General features: G+C 34.4%; 1 protein-coding gene across 4 annotated transcripts in view; it reads left to right on the top strand.

The window, feature by feature from the left end:
- Positions 1 to 22,482, top strand: part of NAALADL2 (N-acetylated alpha-linked acidic dipeptidase like 2) — a 1,285,146-nt gene that overhangs the window by 271,865 nt on the left and 990,799 nt on the right. For all 4 annotated transcript variants that reach the window (XM_058556330.1, XM_058556331.1, XM_058556328.1 and 1 more), the window contains one exon: positions 1,478 to 1,586. The gene's annotated coding sequence lies outside the window, so the exon portion shown is untranslated. The remainder of the gene's footprint in view (positions 1 to 1,477; positions 1,587 to 22,482) is intronic.

The following is a 22,482-nucleotide window of genomic DNA, read 5'->3' as shown; positions in this document are numbered from 1 at the left end:
ACTAAGACAATAATTGATTTCTTGCACAACATTGCCCGTGAATAGTATCTTGAGGCACTTTTAAATAAAAGTTGAGAATTCAATCCTCCCTATTTCATATCCCTTTTATTCCCCACAAATGAGATATTCTAAAATGTCCTGAACTGTGTGTGTACGTGCATGTGTATGTGTCTGTACTGATTGATGTAATGTCACTAATCTTGAGCCAAGGACTTTATTTGATTATAAGTGGGTCCAGAAAGCTTATCATTCATATATTAACCAAGTTAGGTTACTCTTATCAGGAAGCTCTGAAATTCTTGAGAAAACAAAGAAGAGTTGGATGGGACTTGCAAATTGGATGAATCTACAGGATCTACCTTAAGCAATTTTTCCCTGAAAGAAGAAGGAATTTAAGATAAAAATTCAGAAATATTATTTTACTCTGTATTTTGGTAGTTGAGTACTTTATGACACATTATTTTCTATTATGTAAAGCTTAAGGGAGATGTGAGATTTTGAAATGAGGAAGAAAACATTAGGAGAGCTAAGAGAAAGTTAACCTAACAGCAGAGAGGCAAGATTATTTTCCCTAGTCACAAGCTTATGCAATACTGCAAGTTGACCTTGACTGAAGAAAATAATAGCTTATTTGGAGTGTGTAATTTCAAAAGGAGGATAAAAACCTCATACAACTTTCAGATATCTCAAAGCTAAGATAAAAAAATAGAGGAAGTAAAAATATGCAGCTCTATAATTATGGCATTATTACTTAATATCAAAGCCCACAGATATGAGATGTAGAAAAACCAGTCTTGGCATTAGAAGATATAAAATAATAGGGAAAGACTGTCAGTGTCCTAAAATACTATGTACTAATATCAGTCAATACAATATGCCAGGCACATTATATACAACGTCTCTAATTCTTACAATAGTTCTTCAAGTTACCTATTTTCATCCTAATTTTAAAGTGAAGAAATTGATATTTAAATAGTTACAGAAATTACCATGGTGACACAGGTGTTCAATAGAAGAGCCAGGCTTTCAGTCCTGCTCTTTCAACTACACATTTCTTCCTTTGGTTAACCTTTTCGCCCCAAAGAGATAATAAGTCACTTTGCGTCTAGTTACATGCCTTCTGCTTTATATTTCTTTGTGTTTAGTAGTGCGTGGCACTAAGTTTAAGTGTGCCATTTAGCTAGCTAGCTAAATTAAGGCATAAATGTAAACACGTGTGAAAATGAGAGCAAGAGAGAAATTTATGTTTATGTGTACATTTGTCCTTAAAATAAAATGCTGTGCTTTAAAAAAAAGTCTATACTTTCTTGACTTCCAAAAAAGAATGAAGAATTTTAGGCTGCTTATGATAAAAAGAACTGATACAGTAACTCTTAAAAGCATTAACTAAAGAATAAAATTCAGGAGCCAACTGATGAATTATCTAATACAGCTCCCAATTTAAATTGATCACCTCTGTTTTTTGATTTATGAACAGGAAATGAGCTTTGACTGTTAGGCACCTGGATGAAGAGCCGTGGGTTCAGCTTGTCAGATTCCTGTAACCTGCAAAGACCTTCTGGTTGCACTAGGATCTTTCAATTGAAGTAAGACCTGATTACTTTAATTAGAATGTAAGACTTTTACTCTTGAATCAGCTTTTAATAAAAGCTTGGCATGCCTCTATAATGTGCCAATAGCTGCTAATTTTAGAAGAAAGAAGAATGAGAGCATTATTCTGTGGCAAAGTCTTATATATTCCAATTGCTATTCATTTTTTTATTTTATAGACTTGAGCCCATTTTCTTTGGATAGTATTTTCTAAATATTTTATTTTCTGTGTGGCTGTTGAAATTGGTGCAATTTCCTTGCTTTGTAGTATCAATTGTTTTTATACAATTGTAAATTTTATTATAAGTAATCAAATTAGTCTCATTTTTTTTTAAGTTGGCTTACTGATTTTACTAAGATGACAACAACAATGCATTTTGTGCCATGATACAGCATGGCTTTGCATTGCTTATTTATTCCAAATTTATACAGGTTGGTTGACCTTTTGGAACATGTGTCTGTGAGTGGCCCATGTGGCCACATGTAGACTGTGAACTTTCATTTAGGCATTAGAGTGTGAAGATGCATCCTAAAGAGAGTTTCTAGTTCTTCCTGGAACACTCCTATTTTGAGGAGCTGATCCCAGTGTGTGATTGAAATACTTTTTTCTGTAGAGCACTAGCTGCAGTCAATGTTTAAATGCTGGTTCAGGCTTACTATGTATAAAACTTTACATGGCATGGATGCTACAGAGGGCCAAGAGATAGCACAGAAGCAACAGCTGGGAAATCTGAGCAGACCCAGCATGGCCACCAACATACTTTAGGAACTTGGATAAATCATTTAACCTTTTGAGTATTCTCTTGATTCTGAATTGAAGGGGTTAGAATAAATCAAGGAAGGGTGACAAATTCATATGCCTAGAAGATTAGGCATATAATGTACGAAGTGGCTGGGTATGAGACAGTAGGGAATGGAGGCCCTGTGGGCAAAGAGGCTGTGCCCCCTCTAAAGCCATTCAAATTCAAGCATTTTAAAGCTGGACAAAGAAGAAAATTGTGTGGAGTGGGGGAGGAGGAAGCAGGAGAGGATTGAACTTGGCCCTGGGATTGAATAAATTCTAAGATCATTTCAACTCAATATATGGTTGTAAAATTTTGTTACTATGTAAAACACTTACAATATTGCCTAGCATGTGTTGAGCTGTATATGTGCTCCTTTTTACATATTACAAATAAATAAGTAAAATAAAAATAGTTTTTGGTTTGAATTTTCCTTTGAATTATATACTAGAATTAGGGGAAAAATGATATTTTAACCATAATATACTTAAATGATTCATCAGTTTAATATTTTTTTCTGAGATTTTTTTTTCGTTAATTGACCTAATTTGAGTCTAGTACTAAGAATAAATAATAATAATAATAATAAATACATAACCTAAGAATAAAACCTAGCCTATAAATTACTAGTTAACATCTCTCTTAATGGGAATTTTCACTAAAAAATCATGTGAACAGCTAAAGGAGAGTCATACCACCTATTTGGGACTAGTTTTATGATTCTTTAAAAAGTAGTTAAAAGTTCTAGTTTCTTTTGATTAATATTTTAACACAAGTATTATTTTATATAGAAAAAAGTGAATAGTAGTTTAAATAAGTATGTTTTCTAACAATTTTCCACCTCCATCAGTTTTTGCGCTTTTTAAAATTTTCCTTTTTACAGCAATGGCGTATATGTATCTCTTTTTTGTTTTTTTTTTTTTTGTGAGGAAGATCAGCCCTGAGCTAACATCCATGCTAATCCTCCTCTTTTTGCTGAGGAAGACCGGCTCTGAGCTAACATCTATTGCCAATCCTCCTCGTTTTTTTTTTTTTTTCCCAAAGCCCCAGTAGATAGTTGTATGTCATAGTTGCACAGCCTATGTATCTAGTTTTATCACCTTTTACTGCCTTTCAAACCTATATTTTTGCCGAGAAAATAAGCACATTTTTATCAGATGCTAATGACAATTAGGCAACAAGCCTAGTGGAAGATGGGAAGTGGGCCAAGTCAATACACTCTGGGGGTCTTATCTATTCCCTTTGGCTCAATTTAAATCAGAATTTATGTCTACAAGAAAATTGAACCTATGACTGTAGGGAGCCACATGTGCTATCCCCATGATAAAGGGAAATTAGAAGGACCTGGAAATTTTATGTCTTTAGTTGGTAGCTTCCAATAGCTTCTTTCTTTAATACTTCTATTGCTTTTCGTTTCATGATCATATGCGTTTGTAGCCAAATTCAAGTCACTTCAGGTATGATCAATTTTGAGAATGAGTGTATTGTGTGAGGTGTGCTATATCTTTCAGGTAATTTTTTCCTGTATTAGTAGAAACTGTTACTGCCTTAATCGTATAATCCCAAAATAATGTTTTAAAAGGCTTTTGCATTAGATATTATAGTCCAGGCATGTTGTAATGATGTTAAGTATTTGTGGTCCATTTCTTTGATAGCCAAGTCAAAACTGAAGTACTTGGATGTTAATGCTCAAACTGATCAGAACTGGTTGGATCTGTTCCTTGGCTGACCCACGGTAACTGACGTTAACAAAACATCTCTGCTTTTTTTTTTTTCAAACATCCATGCTGTCCTCTGAAGGCTCTACATATTGTATAAAACGTATAAACATATAAGTGAAAATGTTAGCTGACAGAATTTAAAATAAGCCACACAGGGAGGCTTTCTAATGATGCTATCTTATGCCCTATTGTCTTGTTTTATAGAGGCATTTTGTAAAAAAAAAAAAATTTACCAGTGTGATTAAGCATTTTCTTTAAGGAATAAATTCATATATGTTTATCTTCAATGCTTTGGTAACACACAGAATATAAGGACAAAGTAGACATTTAAACAACAAACAATTGTTTCTTTTTTATCTTTCTAGGCCTAGAGAATTACTGACAGAAATGTCTAATCCACTGTTTTTAACTCACTGATTCCCAACATGAAAATAAAATAATGAAAGCTTCTAACTTAAGGTAGTTAATTGCCACCTTTCTTGTATGTACACTTCATCAGTGGTTTTGAAACTAATAACCCTCAGGCTTGAATTCTTTTCATGCTAATGAAAGATGGTCTGATATGCACTTAACATAAGTTCACCTTTAGCATTTGACATTAGTCATGGCTTTCAAATGAAGTGTTAATTGTTTGTAAAAACAAAGTGCCATTGTTTTTAATAACATAGAAAGAATGAGTATGAATTAAGTTTTAAAAAAAGACATGACAATGGATTTAAGAATACTGTAGCTCCTGTGTGAATATTACAGTTTGAGGAATTTTGATAATTTGATAAGATAAATATCTTATCAAAATCTAATTTAAGGTTTAACATACAGTAAAGTTGAGATGCTCACAAAGAAGTCAGAATAATGGGAAAAATTTAGCCATAGCTTAGTATAATCTGACCAAAATTTTCTGGTCAGTTAGATTTGATTGTGTTGAACAGTGACGAACTACAAAAGTAATTAGAAATCACAGATTAGTGAGTGGCTGGATGCTGGGGCCTGTTAAAGGCATTTTAGGCTGCTTGAGATTTGCCACATTTAAAGAGGCCTTCCTGGGTCTCTTTAAATCGAAATAGATACAATTATCACAATTTTTGTTTTTCTTGAGAAAGTTCTCGCTGAACTGTTTAATAAATGTGATTTGTCCCAGAATTTACTCTCTGCTATTTTATTTTCCTTAAGAGGCAGCCTTTGCTTAGGGTACAAAACTAATAATAAAAAAAAAAATTAGGGCAGTTAAATGATCTAACAGCAGCAATTCAAAGAAAAATAAAACTTAGTATCATAAACAGCCTTATAACACTCAGGAGCTGTGCATTTCTAACCCAATGGATTTAAGTAGAGCCTTGCTGATATTCTAAGTCCCGCACAAGGAAGAAATAGGGAAGAACAGTGCTGGAAAATGTCTTGAGGTTCTTTTCATCTGTCCTTAAGTACCTCCCCACTCCCAATCAACTAAATAATGATTTTCTAGTTAAACTATTCAGCATGAGATTAGCTTTCTTAGGAAAAGACTCATAGTCTCTTTCTTTTAAAATACATTTTAATAAAATCATTGAAATATTTTTGGGTTGAGCTATATCATACACTTAACATGTAAAATCCATAAAAATAATTTAAATATAATAAATATTTAAATTTCATTGTATTACTTCTGGTAGAAATGGTAATTTTTGGATTATTAGAATCTATCCTTGAAGCTGAAATTATATTAAATTACTTTTTATGTTTTCTTTTAAGAATGTTGTATTTCTCTCAGAAGATGAACTTGAAATAGTTTGCTTTCCAAAGAAGTAAAAGAACAATATTCATATAGGGAAAAAAAAGTAGTCAGCCATTAAGAGCTAAGTGACATTTTAAAGGGGAAGAACCCCAACTCATTAACTTTCTAGCTTTATATGGATAAATCAACTGTTAGATATTTCTTGCCTAATTTCATAAGTTTTTTAAAGCTTTTTGCATATAGTTTTTGATATAAATTTCAAAGATATCAACTTTTAACCATATTAATCAGTTTGTCAGCAATTCTTTTAGTACTTGATGCTGAAAATTATCTTCACACAAGTGGCTTCATTTCCTTATATAACTGAAATAAATCTGTAACATTTCCTTGCAAATTTGACACATGGTCTCCTGTTAACTTATATGATATGATTTGCATACCGGTGTGTATGTGAAGTGCTTTCTTGCCTTTGAAACATCATTTTATATTGGTCTTTCCAAGAAAACTATGTCTGAAATCGATTTTTTTTCAAGCTGAATGTTCACCTTTTAAATATAATGCTGCTTGTACTGCTGCACAACTCATTCTCTTATTTTTCTTACTCTTTTTGATATAAAATATTTCCACCGTATGTAACATGTTAATATTTTAAAAAATACTCTCTAAATTTTTCAGAGACAATTTCATACAAATATTTATGGTGAGCCTAATATATACCAGACACTGTGTTGGGTACTGGAGGAACAAAGGTAATTATTCTATAGTTCTTTCTCTCAGCATGTTCACTGTTTAGTGGGAATACAAATAATTACAATATATTGTGATTTTGTAATGTGAACGTGTAAAAAGTAGCGCAAAGGTGGGAGTGATTTTTTTTTTAACTCCCAAATCCTTATTTCCAGCCCAGATCAATCTCTTTGGCTTCAAATCCAAGTACTAGGGTAATCAACTTTTCAGAGAGCCAATCTGGGACATAGTCATACCGTGCCAGTCCAAAAATAACAATATGACATAACATGACATATAATAATTATATGCGTGTGTGTTGTTACTTTCACATCACATTATGAAAGATAGGTATTTATTTGAAATTATATATGGTTCCTTATTATTTACTTTTCTGTTACATAATTGCTATTATTTAAACAAAATAGTAGAATAACTAAAAGTATCAATTAGTAGTAATTAACAGGACTAATTAAGCAAATAATATGTATAAAAATAAAACAATATTTTATGTTTCAATCTGTCCTCTGATAAACAATTTATTTTAACGATTTTTTGAACTTTTATGGGATATTTAAATTTTGTAGACTATGTTATTGTGAATTTTTAAGGTAAATAAATTAGAGATTATAAATGGAGAAGTTAAATGCAAAAGAAGTAAACAGATATTACCTATATTTAACACAAAATAACAATATTGTGTTTCTTTCTGTCCCAGGATATGGTAGGATATTTTTATTCTTTCTGTTTCCTTTTCCAATAACACTCTCTAAACTCTCTGCAGCCTTTAGTTCATCCTTCTTTTCTTTTAAGTAAAGTGAAACTGAATATAGTTATATGTAAAATTTACTTTGATTTGAAGCTCTGCTCTTATCAAGACCTCATTACACTAATTCCCGGTATCAGCCCAATGTGATAACATCAAGCTAATATCCTCTCAACAAAATCATTTGATTACTTAGGATTTTACTTCCTAGCAGTGGTAGGTATTTACACCTGTTAGAATTAGGTTCCAGATCTGTCTATCCACTTTGTATCTACAGGCTTGTTTTGGTAGATCAACTGTTAACCAGGTCTTTTGCGTCTGTAAATTTACCATATAGGCTATCCCTGTCTAAAATAGCCATCATTTTTAAAACTTCAGAGCTCATTTTATGGCACCATAAGTTAAACTTCTCTTTCTCGAGGATAATGGTTTTAAAGCATAGAAGTAATTTGAATTTATAAAATCAAAATTGGATTCCAAATTAATTGCAGTTTTAGTCAAGAAAGGAGAAAATCCTCTTTAACTTGGCTATCCTTTTCTGCTGATATTTTTTGGAGTTTTGTAGTAGTTTGTGTGAGTTTTTGTCTCAACCTAAACATCAAACAACTCAGGTGCAGTCACTTCATTTTTTTCTAGATTCCTTATGGCCACTCCGAGTTCATCAAACAGATTTAGAGAAATAGCACATAAATGTCTCTTTTATTTTAATCCTTTTCTTCATTCTTATCCTCAATGTATATCCAAATTAGAGAAGAACATTATTCTTGTTCCATATTTGACAAAATTTATGGCAAGCCAACATCTTTTCTATGCCCAGTGACAATGATAGCCTTCTTGTAAGCACATGTCTAAGGAGGATATATTTTTACATTTCTGTAAAATCCAAAATCATCAAGATGTTCAAGTTCTAATCCCTGGAATTTGTGAATATGTTGTGTTACATGACAAAGGGGAATTTAGGTAGCAGATGAAATTAAGGTTGCTAATCAACTGACTTTAAGACAGGGAGACTATTCTTGATTATTCTAGTGGGCTCAATGTAATTACAAGGGCCCTTAAAGTTGGAAGGAGGAGGCAGAAGAGTCAGTGTAAGACTGATGTGATGTATGAAACTCAACCAGCCATTGGTTGCTTTGAAGATGAGAGGGGGCCACCAAACAAGGAATGGAAGTGGCCTCTAGAAGATGGAAAAACCAAGAGCTCCTCCCGTAGAGCCTCCAGAAAGGAACTCAGCCCTGCTAGAACCTTGATTTTTAGCCCTAATGGATTGATTTTTAACCCAGTGATACCCATTTCATAATTCTGACCTCCAGAATTGTAAGATGATAAATTTGTGCTGTTTTAAGCCACTCCATTTGTAATTTGTTACAGCAGCAATAGGAAACTAATTGGGCAAAGTAGTTTTTCTTTGGACAAGATATCAACATTCTTTGTTTTTTTGTTTTCTGTGGTTTCATAATATTTTCATAAAAATCTAGAAAATGATTTGAAACTCCATTTTTCAAATCAAAGCACCTAAGAACTAGAGGAAACATTTTTTTCAATGTTGCCATGATTCAATGAATCACTTGATATACTGTAAAAAGCGTGATTGTTAATAAGTTCTGACTAATCAAGTCTATACTCTAATAGGCCAACACATCTATTATCAAAATTTCTCCTTTTGTTTGCCTACATGATGCAACCTCTGAATCAGGAAATGTAACTTTATTCATTTTTATACAGTAATCAGTGGATGGTAGGACACGTGTTTATTCTTGTGGTATGTCCACAAGCTAATACAGTGACTATTTCTGACTGAGCGTTGGTGTCTTTTGGGGAGATAAAAAGACGTTTGACTGATTTAGAAGTACTTGCCTGTTTCATCTAGGATTTATAAAATTTAGTTTCGCTTGTGCTTTTGCATCCACTTTTCCACCATGCCCAGTCCCAAATTCCTTTCTGCCTATTGTGTAGAATGCTCTATTTTGGTTACTTACCTCCCTAATCCACTTGTATGTGTCTTTCTACATGTCATTAAAATAATACAGTTGTCTGGGTTATGCTGGCATTGGAATTATAATCATTCTCATTTCATTATCTGAACTCTTAAAAAACATGGTTACCGTATTCACAATGTTAAAATTAAACTAGCATTGCCTCAATACAAAGCACGCAGTTAATCCACAGTCAAAGATGGCTGTTAATGCTCATGATTATAGTGCACTTAGGGTGCACACGTAAGTCACATCACTTAGAGTGTTGCGACAATGGATGTTACAATATTATGAACTACAAGTCACAGTTGCCAACATCAGTGGTTAGGGAAAAAACAGTGACAGTAACTACTGAAAGAGGGTAATCTATGCCATATCCATTTGAAACTAAATATGTAGAGTGTTACTTTTAGCCTCAGTTTTTTGGGCTGCCGTAGGTACGGTTTTGTACTTTTCCCCTAACGTTCTGTACTCATTGCTGAAAACCAGAATAGTTTGCATCCTAAGGAGGGGTTCCTAGAATGTGGGAATTTCAGTGCTCAAGCCTGAATCGTTGGTCACCTAAGACCAATGGTTAGTTTTAGATATTATTGGCACTCAATGTACCTAAAACATAGTCTCATTTCCCAGATATATGCTTACAATATATTTTCTACCTTGGCGTATTGTGCTAAATTGAGCAAACCAGAAATATAGGAATCATCATATTACATCTTTTTCTTTTAACCCCTTTTCTAGTAATTCACTACGTCCTATGACATATTTTAAATTCTTTTTCATTTTTTATTTTATTTTCTGGATACAAATGCTTTCCCATGATTCCAAAAGTTATAAATATGAAAATACGTACAGAGAAAAGTCTGTCTCCTTTCCATGTTGTCTCCAGTTTTTTCTAGTTTCCATGCAGGCTAAAGCAGTAATTACTATTGTTAGTTTCATATGCATCTCTATGAATATACTTGCAAATACAGATACTGTTTTTTATTCTGTCTCCCTTGGCAATAATCACTGCCATTTGAAAAAGAGAAGAATGGGCACCATATGGCAGTCAGAGGTCCTTAGCAATTCTGAACTGCATCTGGGTAAATATTGCCAGCCTACTATCCTGAAGGTAAGAAAATTACCTTGAATTAGGTCCTGGTTCTGCTCTTTGGGTATAGCTACCCAGTTTTTGAGCTCCGTGGATTTTGGCTTTAACCTCTGGATCTTCCATTTCCATTATCCTCCTTAGTTATATAAAGAAAGCATTGGGAAGTATCCATTTACTGGTGTCTGAGCAGCTTTCTCAATTTGCTTCCTTCCAATAGAAGGTTGGAAGCTTAGAGGTCTTTTACATATCTCATCTGGTTACAGTCTCTTTGCAAATACAACTCTCTCAAAACCTTTTTTCCTCCAGTGTATTTAATTCCAGTCAACTGTATATGCCAAAAGCCAGTTGACTCTTGGATATTCTACACGTACAATTATATTTTTATGTTCTCTGTGGTTAGTAATAGTTTTACCACTTCCTTTCCAAAATATATGTTTATAACTTCATTTTCTTATTTAAATTTTTTGGCTGGTATCTTCAGTACAGTATTAATCTGATGATAGTGGGCTTTTGTCTTGTTTCTGATTTTGTTGTTAATGCTTCTACTGTTGCCCTTTAAGCATGATAGTGGCTTTTGGGCTAAGCTAGATACATTATATCATATATAGTAAATTGTCATCTAGTTCTATTTTATTGAGTATTTTAATCTAAAATGGTAATTGAATTTTGGCAGATGGCTTTTTAGCATACACAAAGACAATAAAGTATTTTTCTGAGATCTGTTAATAGTATTATAAAAATTTATTAATAGATTTCCTAATATTAAAAATTCTCAAATTCTTGGACTTGGTCATGATGTATGATCATTTTTGTGTACACCTGGATTATATTTGCTAATAATCTTTGATTTAAGATTTTTGCTTTGATATTCATAGGTGATATTGACGTGAGGGTTCGTGTGTATATATGCAGTCTTTCATGGACCAGTCAGTTTTCTTCTTTAACCTATTCTCTGGAGAGGTTTTAGAAGCTCTGAAATTATCTGATCTTTAAAGATTTAAAAAATCTCTCCATGAAACCATCTGGGACTGCTGCTTTTGTATTATCTATTGACAAATTTCTCAGGTTTTTCTATGTAAATCAGTCTTGAGATTTTCTATCTCTTCTGAAGTCAGTTTTGGCAAATTATATTTCCTTAGAAAATTATCCATTTGCAAATTTATTTGCATAGTGTTTAGCAACATGGTCTATTATGATTCTTTTAAATTTATTTTGACTGGGTTTTTTTTTTTTTTTTACCATTTATCACTTAGTTTTGTGCATTTATACTTTATTTCTTTTTTAAAAAAAGGCTCACCAGTGATTTTTTTTCCCTTTCAAATAACCAGCTTTTGAATTTACTTCTACTATTTTGTTATTATCTGCTTTTTTCTTTGTTAATTTGTTCTGTTTTGCTTCAGTGTAATTTTACATTCCTTTTCTAACTCTTGAAGTCCATTTTTAATTTATTTTTGTTGATTCTTTTTTATGGATAAAATACTTAAAAATAATAATTCTTCCCTGAGCAATGTGTTTAACTTTTAGGAACTACATTTTGCAGGAGGAGTGGGAGTTACATAGTCCATATAAAAAGTGTAGTTATATAGAGAGGCACGGTATGGGGTGTTTTGCTGGAGCAAAACATTTGAATGAGATACTAATTGTAGATTAAACTGAGCTAGATTGCAGAAGGCTTCTTTACAGATTTAATAGTCTGTACTCTGATATTAACTTTTTCCATGCATCTAAGACTTGTGATGCATAATTAACATTTATGTATGTGTATATGTGTGTTTTGTGTATGTATGTTTTTCTAATAACTAGCTAACAAATTTACTTTCTTGTTCATCCCCTTAAATGACCATGTGATTTTTAAATTCCCTTCCCCTTTATAATCTTTAAATTTGTTTTGAAAATTTTAGATTTATAGTTTTAATTCTTTTAATTTATAGGGAAAGAGGCAAGTATTGCATCTGAGATCACACTTTTAATGAAAAGTAGGAATGCTCTGAGGGACTGAATAGCTATGCAACCTTTGGCTATTAGAGATGCAAAGAAGGAATGGATGACAGGATTGACAGGTGTGTGTGTGTGTGTGTGTGTGTGTGTGTGTGTGTGTATGAAAGTTCAGAGTTGTTTACACCTCTCCTCTCCTAGCCTCTGGTCATCCTGTCTGTTCTAGCAAAGTGACTGCTATGGCCTGAATTGTGTTCCTCCAAAATTCATAAGTTGAAGCCTTAACTCCCAATATGATGGTAGTTGGAGATGGGGCTTTTGGAAAATAATTAGGTTTAGATGAGGCCATGAAGGTGGGACCCTCATGACGGTATTAGTTCCCTCGTAAGAAGACACTCCAAAGAGCTCGCTTCCTCTCTCTCTCTTTTTCTCTCTCCACCCTCACACACCACGCACCAAGGGAAAGCCAGGGAGGACACAGAAGAATGCGATCATCTGCAAACCAAGGAGAGAACTGTAACCAGACAGGGACCCTGCTGGCACCTTGATCTTAGGCTTCCCAAACTGTGAGGAATAAATTCCTGTTGTTTAAGCCACTCAGTCTATGGTATTTTGTTATGTCAGCCTGAGCTAAGACAGCGACATTCCGTTTTATTTGTGGAAGCCTCTGCTAACTACTGTGTCTTTTCAAAGTACTAAAGTGATAGTGGTTTTTACTATGGTAGTGATTATAATGGGAGATGGGAAATATTTGGAAAATGGGTTTTTTTTTGTATTTTCTTTGAAGATACATATATCTTTAAAACGTTTTTAAAATGCATATCAAGAAGACTATTCAGAGGTACAGTAAAAAACGTTGTGAGTTTATAAAATGTAATGAAAATATCTTATTTCCAGTTAAGAAATTATTACTTGATATGCTTAAGTAAATTCTTGGGAATTCATGATTCCTGTGTGGAGGAAGATGACAAAGTATGAAATGAGGATGGTGTATTTCCACATATACAAAATTACAGAGCTATTTTTTTAAGATTAGCGATTTTGATTTGCTTGCTTAACATTAAGATGTGCTTCAAAATGGGGTGGGTTAGGATATGAATATCATTAGAAGAGCTTGCTTTGGGATTAACACCTATAATTGTGGTTTTTAATATTTCTTTCAGTCCTGTCTCCCTCAAGGAATATGACGCTCTCATTAATAATGGTAGCAAAGGATGCTTTTTATGCTTTGTATCACTTAGTCCTTACTACTATTCTTCATGAGAGGTTTTATTACCTTCATTTTGCAATAAGGAAACTGAGAGTACGAAAAGGTAAGCGACACTTCCAAATTTATATAACTAGACTGTGGCAGAGCTAAGGTTTAAATTAATTCATACCCTTAACCATTGAATTAAGATTTTTTGAGTGTGTGGCTAATGAGACCCTCCATTAGGTCAGAAATTTGGTGAAATTAAGATCCAACAGGGTTCTGTTTTTCTCCTGATGATAACTTGGATACGTTTTTGTGAAATACCAAATATATTCTTTTATAAAAAATTTTAGCTGCCTCTGCTTTGCTTGCGTCTTAAACACATACACAGTCTGCCTTTGGATAATCCAAGTCTGCATATTGCCAAAGAATTTAACAGAGCAAGGCACATGGTAGGTTCTTGAGAGAAACAGCATATATTTCCTATTTCTAGTGACTATTAGAAATTATTCCTTACAGTACTTATTTTATACAAGCACAGATTGAATAGTTGATCTTTGATTTCAATAATCCTTAAGGAATTTAATCAGATTTAAGACATTTACCTGATATAGAATAGTTAGAATTTCTAATCAAAATATCTGCTTCTCCATAGTTATCTTTTAATGTCTGTAATTCCACTTGCTAATATGTCGCCAAATATGAATCTGCACGGCCAGCTCTCTGCTGTTGCAATTTCTAAGCAGTAACTTTGTTCATGGGTCCATTGTGTAGGCAGAGGTTTTAAGCCTGTAGCCTGCTGTGTTTATTGATCTATTTCTTAATAATTCCATATCAGGCAATCACACGATTCACGAACGGTCTGGGAGTGAAGAAACACACACATTACCATCAGCGGGAGATTGAAGTAGCCATGCATTTAGCGGCTCTGCTAAGGATTTTAGCCTTGTCTGTGTTACGTAGAATGATTGTGAAGCACCGCAGTGAGACTTTTAAACAAATCAAAATTACAGCTTTCTTGTTCTAAAATATAAATGTTTCTTTAAGGAATCATTTTGGTATTTGCCTAAGGTTGTTTTCCCCTTCAGTCTGAATAGGATGTGAAATTTTCTAAGTCCAAATTAGGTGATTAGCCAAGCAGTATTCAGTAATGTTCAGTCTTTGCTCTCAAATGTGCTTTTTCCATTTCGCAGCTCTGCTGAGTGGCTGGACTTCTGCTATATATTCCTGGCCAGGCAACGTTCAGCTATTCTGATGTCACCTCTGCTCCATCTACTGGAATAATGATTTTTACTATGTACACTCTTTAGCAAAATCACTATTTTTATAATAGCTTTTTAAGAAAGTTTGTCAAAAGCATGGTGCCAAAGAGCATTCAAGTTATTTAGTTAAATTGAGAACCTCAGAGCAGAATTAAGATGAAACTATTAAATTAATCCTATTCTTTTGTGCTCAAATATATGCAGCCAGCACAGTCTCCTGTCGTGGGAAGATAGAGCACTGCCTTGCGCTGGGGGAGAAGCTGGTGCATAAGAGCAGAGAAGTAGGTGCATTTTGAAACAAAGCTGATACTGCGGTGTTCAGTTTGCTCTGAATCCTGATCTCACAGCCACTGTGAGCTATTTGTTTTCAGATATGCCCTGACCTCTCATGTCTCTTTGCCACGTTCTTCTTTCTTTTTAGAGCCCTCTTCTCAACCTTGCTTCCTTGGAAAACTCCTATCTCCTATTTTTCAAGATTCCTAACGGTTCCTTTCTTGTGTTTTCTGACACCCCTAGAAAGAGAAAAAGAGCTCTCTTCTCTGTGTCCCTATCGTACCTCCAATGTATTTCTGTTTCAGCATTTTTCACAAAATGATTGTCTATGTACATATCTGTCTTTCTTCGTTAGACTCTGAACTCCTTGAGGACAACAGAATTTTGTTGTTAGTATTGTTACTTAGGATCAACTGCCTTTGCTAAGGAGGGGAAGTCCCAATACTTGGAGATCACTTTGCTTGCAAAGTGCTTGGATTTAAGTAAAGTCCAGAGAAGTTAAGATAAAGCACCTTTATTCTGCATAAAAATAGCTGCAAGATTTTGGGTAGGTGGTGGCAGTGAGACTAAGTGCAGGAGTACCATGGCTGAGGCAGCCAGTGCATGAGGCTGGGGCATAACTGAGGGGAGTGGTCATGGTGAAAATGTACTCTGCTTAGATGCTTAGCCAGAGAGACTTTGGCAGATAGACATGACTAAGGAGCATTTGGAAGTGACAGTCAATGGCATCTGAGATGTTCACTTCTTCTCTGACTATATTTTGGGGAACCAAAAAGAGATGCTATGATTTTCTTCAAGGTTGGCCTAGGGTGAAAGTAGAGATAACTTGTCTGGGGATAGCCACACATCTAGTTTGTAGTGAAACCTCAGGACTAGCACAATACCTGGGAGATGACAGTAATCAATGAATGAATGAATAAAGAAATGAATGATGAATTGTTAGCAAAATGCAGGAGGAGTCAGTAAAGTAATTGAATTTTTTTTTTCAAAAACTGAAACTTCTTTAAAATTAGCAAGGGAGGAGGAAGGCGCGGAAGAGCCTGAAGAGTTACTACTGTTATTCTTTGTAGCTGCAGGAAGCAGAGGTCTACAGAGGTCTTAGTTCACCTCTTGGTGCCAACCACTTGCCTTAAGACGCTCAACAACTCACAGCAGGGACCGGCAAGGACCCCTGTCCTGGCTCCTTTCAGTCCTCAAGAAAAGACAACCAAAGTGCCTCAGCTGCACATTTTAGAGTTTTTTCTTTCCCTCTTGATGAAACACAAATCTCCCCAGGGTGTAATATATTTTATCTTTTCAAGGAGGCAGCATAATTTAGTGAAAGACAATGAAGGTCATGTGTTTGGATCCTTGCACCAACACTTTCTCACCTTCATTAATTACCTTCAGAGTAATTAATGGAATAACATATAAAACCAAAATAGAGCCAAGGATATAGTAGATGCTCAGTGAACTTTCTCTCTCCTCTCCTGTCGTTCACACCCTTGGAACAAGAAGTCATCAGCAATATTCCAAGGGTAAACACTGGTAGAGTGGGTGACGTACATATAGCAGGACCACTTGAGGGTGGCGTTCTGGGCACAGAATGAGTACCTGAAAAAGGGGAGCCTCAGGCCTAGAAGACAAAAATTCTCCCTTTCCCAGTTTTGCCTTATGCTTGCCTTTGGAGTAGCCTTTTGCCCTCTTATAATCAGCTGCTTGGTAGCAGAAGGATGCCTGTCCAGGAACATAGCTTCATGCTCATCCAGTGCTTGCTTAAACTGTGGAGATTGCTATAGATTGAATTTATGTGTACCCCTAAAATTCATTTGTTGAAATCCTAACTCCCAAGGTGGTGGTATTAGGAGGTGGGGTCTTTGGGTGGTGACTAGGTCGTGAGGGTGGAGCCCTTATAACTGGAATTAGCACCCTTGTAAAAGAGACCTTAGAGAGCTAGTTTGCCCCTTCCACCATGTGAGGACACAGAGAGGAGGTGCTGTCTATGAACCAGAAAGCAGGTCCTCACCAGACACTGAATCTGCCAGCGTCTTGATCTTGGAGTTCCTAGCCTCCAGAATTGTGAGAAATTTCTATTGTTTATGAGTTATCTAGTCTGTGGTATTTTGTTATAGCAACCTGAATGGACTAAGACAGAGATGTTTCTAGATTGTGTAATGGATTAACGGTCTTATAATGTGGGTGAATATTCAGTCTGTCTAGGATGGGTTTAATGACTTATTTTCATTTGGATCACGAACAAGCAGATACTTTTTTCATACTGCTGCATCACTTAGTTTAAAAAAAAGAAATTCAAGCAACATTTTTACAATCAGATTAATTGCTTGTTTCCTACTGGGCCATGTCCAGACTGTTTTCTTTATCTGTGGAAAGCGTATGTCTATAATTTATAACAGGTTTTAGAAAAATATGTGTGTGAAAATAATTATGCCAGCGAACATCCTATCTAGTTATGATGGAAGTAGTTTCATCTACATATTTTTTTCCTTTGTCGGTAGAAAACACAAGATTTGTTTCTTAAGAAATTTAGAATTGACTAGAAATCTGTTTTGCATTTTTGCTACCAAAATTATTTGTGTATTTGGCAGCTGGGTTTAGTCTACTATTTGCATTATTTTTTAATGGCTGCACTCAATGCTGTGTTGTTAATTTGTATTCAGTTAGTTTATCTGGAATGATTCAGATATTTTAAATGTATTTGTTTTTAGATACGAAGAAAAGATTATGTATTCCTTTTCACAATTTACATGAAAGATCCAGATGCAAATTTATTTGCCTGTGCAAATTCTTCCAATGCTTTTTAAGAGATGAAATTCTCATTTCCCACCCAGATTGATTTGAACATGGTGTGTTGCCTTAGTAATTGGTAAAGATGCAGTTATAAACATTCTTGTGTTTCCTGCATAAAGTTTTTTGTTAGCTCCTGGAAAAAGGGCATATACAAAAGGTAAAAGCAGTAATTATATGTATTACACACTTTGACGGCTTAGAGGTTCATTAACCATTAGTTTTCAATTACAGTAAATTTTTGTCATCAATAAATAGATCTGTCACTAGAAGTTTAGAAGGCCAGACCAAATCTAGTAACGTGTTTCTTCTCCTATGCTATGAAATACTGTAATAATAACTTTTATTTGACTAATGCTGTACAGTCTACAAAACATTTCAAATGCATCTTATTTAAACGTCTAATCCCCTGTAAAGTAGGTAGGGCAGGCAATAGTTTTCTTTCCATTTTGCACTCAAGGAACTTGATTGTCTGAAGGGGAAAGCTGCAGAAAACATGGAGGAGCTGCAGTCGGTACCCACAGGCGTTCTCATTCTGATGTCTCCCCTGCATCTCCATGTCAGTGAAGCTATGCATGGCACCACACTGCCAATCATTTCTCTTCTTGTTTGCAAAGAAGCCTTCCCACCTAGGAGCTGTGATAGTGATTCTGCAGTGAAATATAAATAGACAGTTGAACTTGCTAAACTAATGGTAACTTTTCCAGGTCAGCCAATATTGAATACATGGGCTGGATTCACTTACACAATCATTCATTCATTCAACGGGGAACTGTGATAAGTACTGTGGGCAATACAGATAAGTGAGCCCCAGATTTAGTGTGATACTTGATTCATTATCAGATTTATTTGTGGTTGAAAGTTTGATTACTTGGCCACAGGGCTTTGTCAGGAAGGCGGCTACAGGTTTAACATGTGGACAGACACTGGATGGCCTCTGCCAGGCTCTTGCTGCTGTTGTTGCTGCTTTCTAGGTGTGCATGTTAAGTTTATAATACAGCCATTTATAATGGATTTTTGGCTACAACTTGGGGTTGGCAATATTATGAACATGGGCATTCATTCTGGTTTGAGAAGATATTTTCCCTCATGGGAGCTAGTTAAATTGTACATGCTTGTTTTAAATTCTATTCAGTTGTCTTAGTTTTTCTATTATTATTATTATTTACTTCCAATTTTTGCTCTTTGTGATTGTTTGAATCTAACAAATGGGACAAAGAGAAAAAAATTGATTTCTTTTTTGGGCAAACCTAGTGTGTGATCTCTTAATTCCTAATGATTGCCATATAGCTGATACCGTACCCAAAGGTTCTTCATGGGCCCTTTAAATATAACTTCCCCTTTCTAATCTCAGGTCCTAAATCCTTTCCACAGCAGTGCACACGGCAGTCTGACACCTAGTCTCACATATCATATTGTCTTAAATCCCTTCTACTTCTAAAGAAAATAATTGTTTCAAGTGAATGTTGCTATACAAGAATCTCTTTTCAAGTGGTTAGCAGAATCTACCTTATAATGATAATTGAATTTGATTATTCTGATTTGAAAAATTTCATGGAGCTCCTGTTTATGGATTATCTAATTAAAGCTTTGTGATCTTTTTCACATTGATGATAGTTGGGAAAACTAACACACCTATGAGTTTTAATACTAACTAGAAGCCAGTAAGCTCCTATTTTAAAAGAAAACTCTAAATGTGCAATAAAATATATTTTAATGTGTTATAATAGAAAAATAGTAAATTAAAGGAAATTTTAGGAAAAATTAGAAGCAAATTTTGGAACATCAGCTGCTTAGATTATGTGTAAATATCATATTTATTATGATTTATCTAACAGAGAGAATATAAAGGATCCTATTGTATTTGAATTCTCTGTTTTGTGTTGCTCTTTGCAGGTAGATATCATGTTTCATATTTTAGAAAGTTTCACATCTCTGAGTCTGGATGTTCAATGTTATACCTTCCAAATCTATAGTCATGTATATCATGTATTTTTTAAAGCCCTATTTAATTTTATATGTATATATATATTTTTTTAAACAAAAGAAAATGATGTATCTGCGGAAAATAATCTTTCTATGCCCATGTCTTCTAGTTTATTTGGAACCTCCTCATATACACTTGTTAAATAATTTAAAATGACTTTGAGGTTATTTTGTTATATGAAGAGCATTTTTCATTTAAAAGTCTAACATTTAAGAATTTAAAAGTCTAACATTTAGCGTGTAGTAATTTAGAAATAAATCTTCTGTAACGTTATTGAGAAAGAGAAACTACTGGGACATATTTTTGAAAGAAAAGAATTTGTGATTCAGTATATGGTGAAATCACATCCTCATACATTTTTCCCCCTATTTTGTGGGAGGTGGTAAACAAAGGAGAGGGTGGTAAATTGGGAAGAGAGTGGATAAGAGTCACATAGGTGAAAAAATTCTTAAATTTACCATTGCAACCATTTGAAAGTAAATGCCCTGCTAAAAAGATTAGAAGTTAAGTCAAATCTCTCTCTTTTTATTTGCCCAGTATTTAAATGCTGAGGGAGATCATTGTTATGTGATTGTAATAATATTGCCAGGATACAGGATCATTTTTCTTTTATTCAAATCTTGAAATGATTTTTCAGGCTTCTGTAATTTCATGGATAGATTACTGCCACTTGTCTTTGTTGGCTAGATGACCTGACAAAATACAGTTTAAGCTTTGGGTATTTCGCAAAATGTGACATTTGGCTTTTGTTTTTCTTTTTAAAAAATACATGGAAAGTACAATCTGAAGATATTTTGAGATCTTTACAATACTTCGGATAGCATGTCACAATCAATAATTTATTTATGCTCTATTTATTTATGGTGGTAAACAAAGCGTGATATGGCTTTGATTCTGTCTGTCTTCCTGAACTTTTGAGCCAAATTTCTAAAGCCTGGAGTGAGAAGTACACTTGAAATAAACATCACTAACATGTGCAAATCAGATAATTGCTCACACAGTTACCTACCAATTAGTCACTAATTGATGGCGATTAGCTGGATGTACAGCTAATATAGGGTGAAGAAGAATATAGGTGTCAGTTCAAAATGAGGACAACCTAAAATGAGGCTTAGTGGTTAGTTTCACTACGGATAAGGAATCTTTATTCTCAGGCAAATATAAGAGTTTGAGCATAATTTTAGGTATTGAGGGTAGTACATAAAAATGTGGTCACTTGTCCTGGTTCCATATAGTCTGTATTCCTGGCTCAGATCTTGGAAGGAATGATTGCTTTGAAGAAATGTAGGTCATTTTTATGCTCCCCCAATTTTATTTATTTGTTTATTTATGTGCTTATTTATTTACTATTTCAGATTTATTGAGGTATAATCACACATAAAATTGTAAGATATTTAAAGTGTACATCATGATGATTTGATATATATTGTGAAAGGACCCCCCCATCCCATCTAATTAATTAACACACCCATCACCTCACATATTGATCTTTTAAAATTTTTTTTGATGAGAACATTTAAGTTCTACTCTCTTAGCAAATTCAATTATACAGTACAGTGTTATCAACTATATTCACCATGTTTTACATTAGATCTTCAGACATTCATCTTATGGCTGAAAGTTTGTACCTTTTACCAACTTCACCCTATTTCCCTCACCTCCCAGCCCTTGGCAACTACTTTTCTACTCACTCTTTCTATGAGTTTGACTTTTTTTTTCTTTTTTATGCTAAGGAAGATTCACCCTGAGCTATCACCTGTGCCAGTCTTCCTCTATTTTGTATGTGGGTTGCTGCCACAGCATGGCCCCCAATCAGTGGTATAGGTCCACGCTCAGGAACTGAACCCGGGCCACTGAAGTGGAGCATGCTGAACTTAACCATTAGGCTATGGGGCTGGCCCCAATTGACTTGTTTTTTTTTAGATTCCACGTGTAAGTGAGACCATGCAGTATTTGTGTTTTTCTATCTGGCTTATTTCACTTAGCATAATTCCCTCAAGGTCCATCCCCATGTTGTCCAGAATGACAGGGTTTCCTTCTTTCTCGTGGCTGAATAATATTCCATTGTATATATATACCACAATTTCTTTATCTGTTCACCTATAGGACACTTAGGTTGCTTCCATGTCTTGACTATTATAAATAATGCTGCAATAAACATGGGAATCCATATAATTCTTCAGTATCCTGTTTTTATTTCCTCTGGTTGTATATCCAGAAGTGGGATTGCTAGATCATATGATAGTTCTATTTTAAATTTTTTGAGGAAGCTTCATACTGTCTTCTGTAGTGGCTGTATGGAATATTGAGGTACATTGTTTCTATACCCAGTTTGTTGAGAGTTTTTATCATGAATGGGTGTTGAATTTTGTCAGATGTTTTTTCTGCATCTGTTGAGATGATCAAACTAATTTTATCCTTCATTTTGATAATGTAGCATATCATATTGATTGATTTGCCATTGATGAACCATCCTTGCATCCCTGGAATAAATCCCACTTAATCATGGTGTATGATTCTTTTGATGTGCTGTTGAATTCAGTTTGCTACTATTTCATTGAGGATTTCTACATCTATGTTCATCAGGGATATTGGCCTGTAATTTTCTTTTCTTTTAGTGTCCTTGTCTAGTTTTGGTATCAGAGTAATGCTGACCGCATAAAATGAGTTTGGAAGTGTTGCTTCTG

The sequence above is a fragment of the Diceros bicornis genome, chromosome 15 (assembly GCF_020826845.1).
Source record: "Diceros bicornis minor isolate mBicDic1 chromosome 15, mDicBic1.mat.cur, whole genome shotgun sequence".
Classification (NCBI taxonomy): Eukaryota; Metazoa; Chordata; class Mammalia; order Perissodactyla; family Rhinocerotidae; genus Diceros; species Diceros bicornis.
The sequence above is the reverse complement of the archived record's forward strand: the minus strand, read 5'-3'. Positions and strand labels throughout refer to the sequence as shown.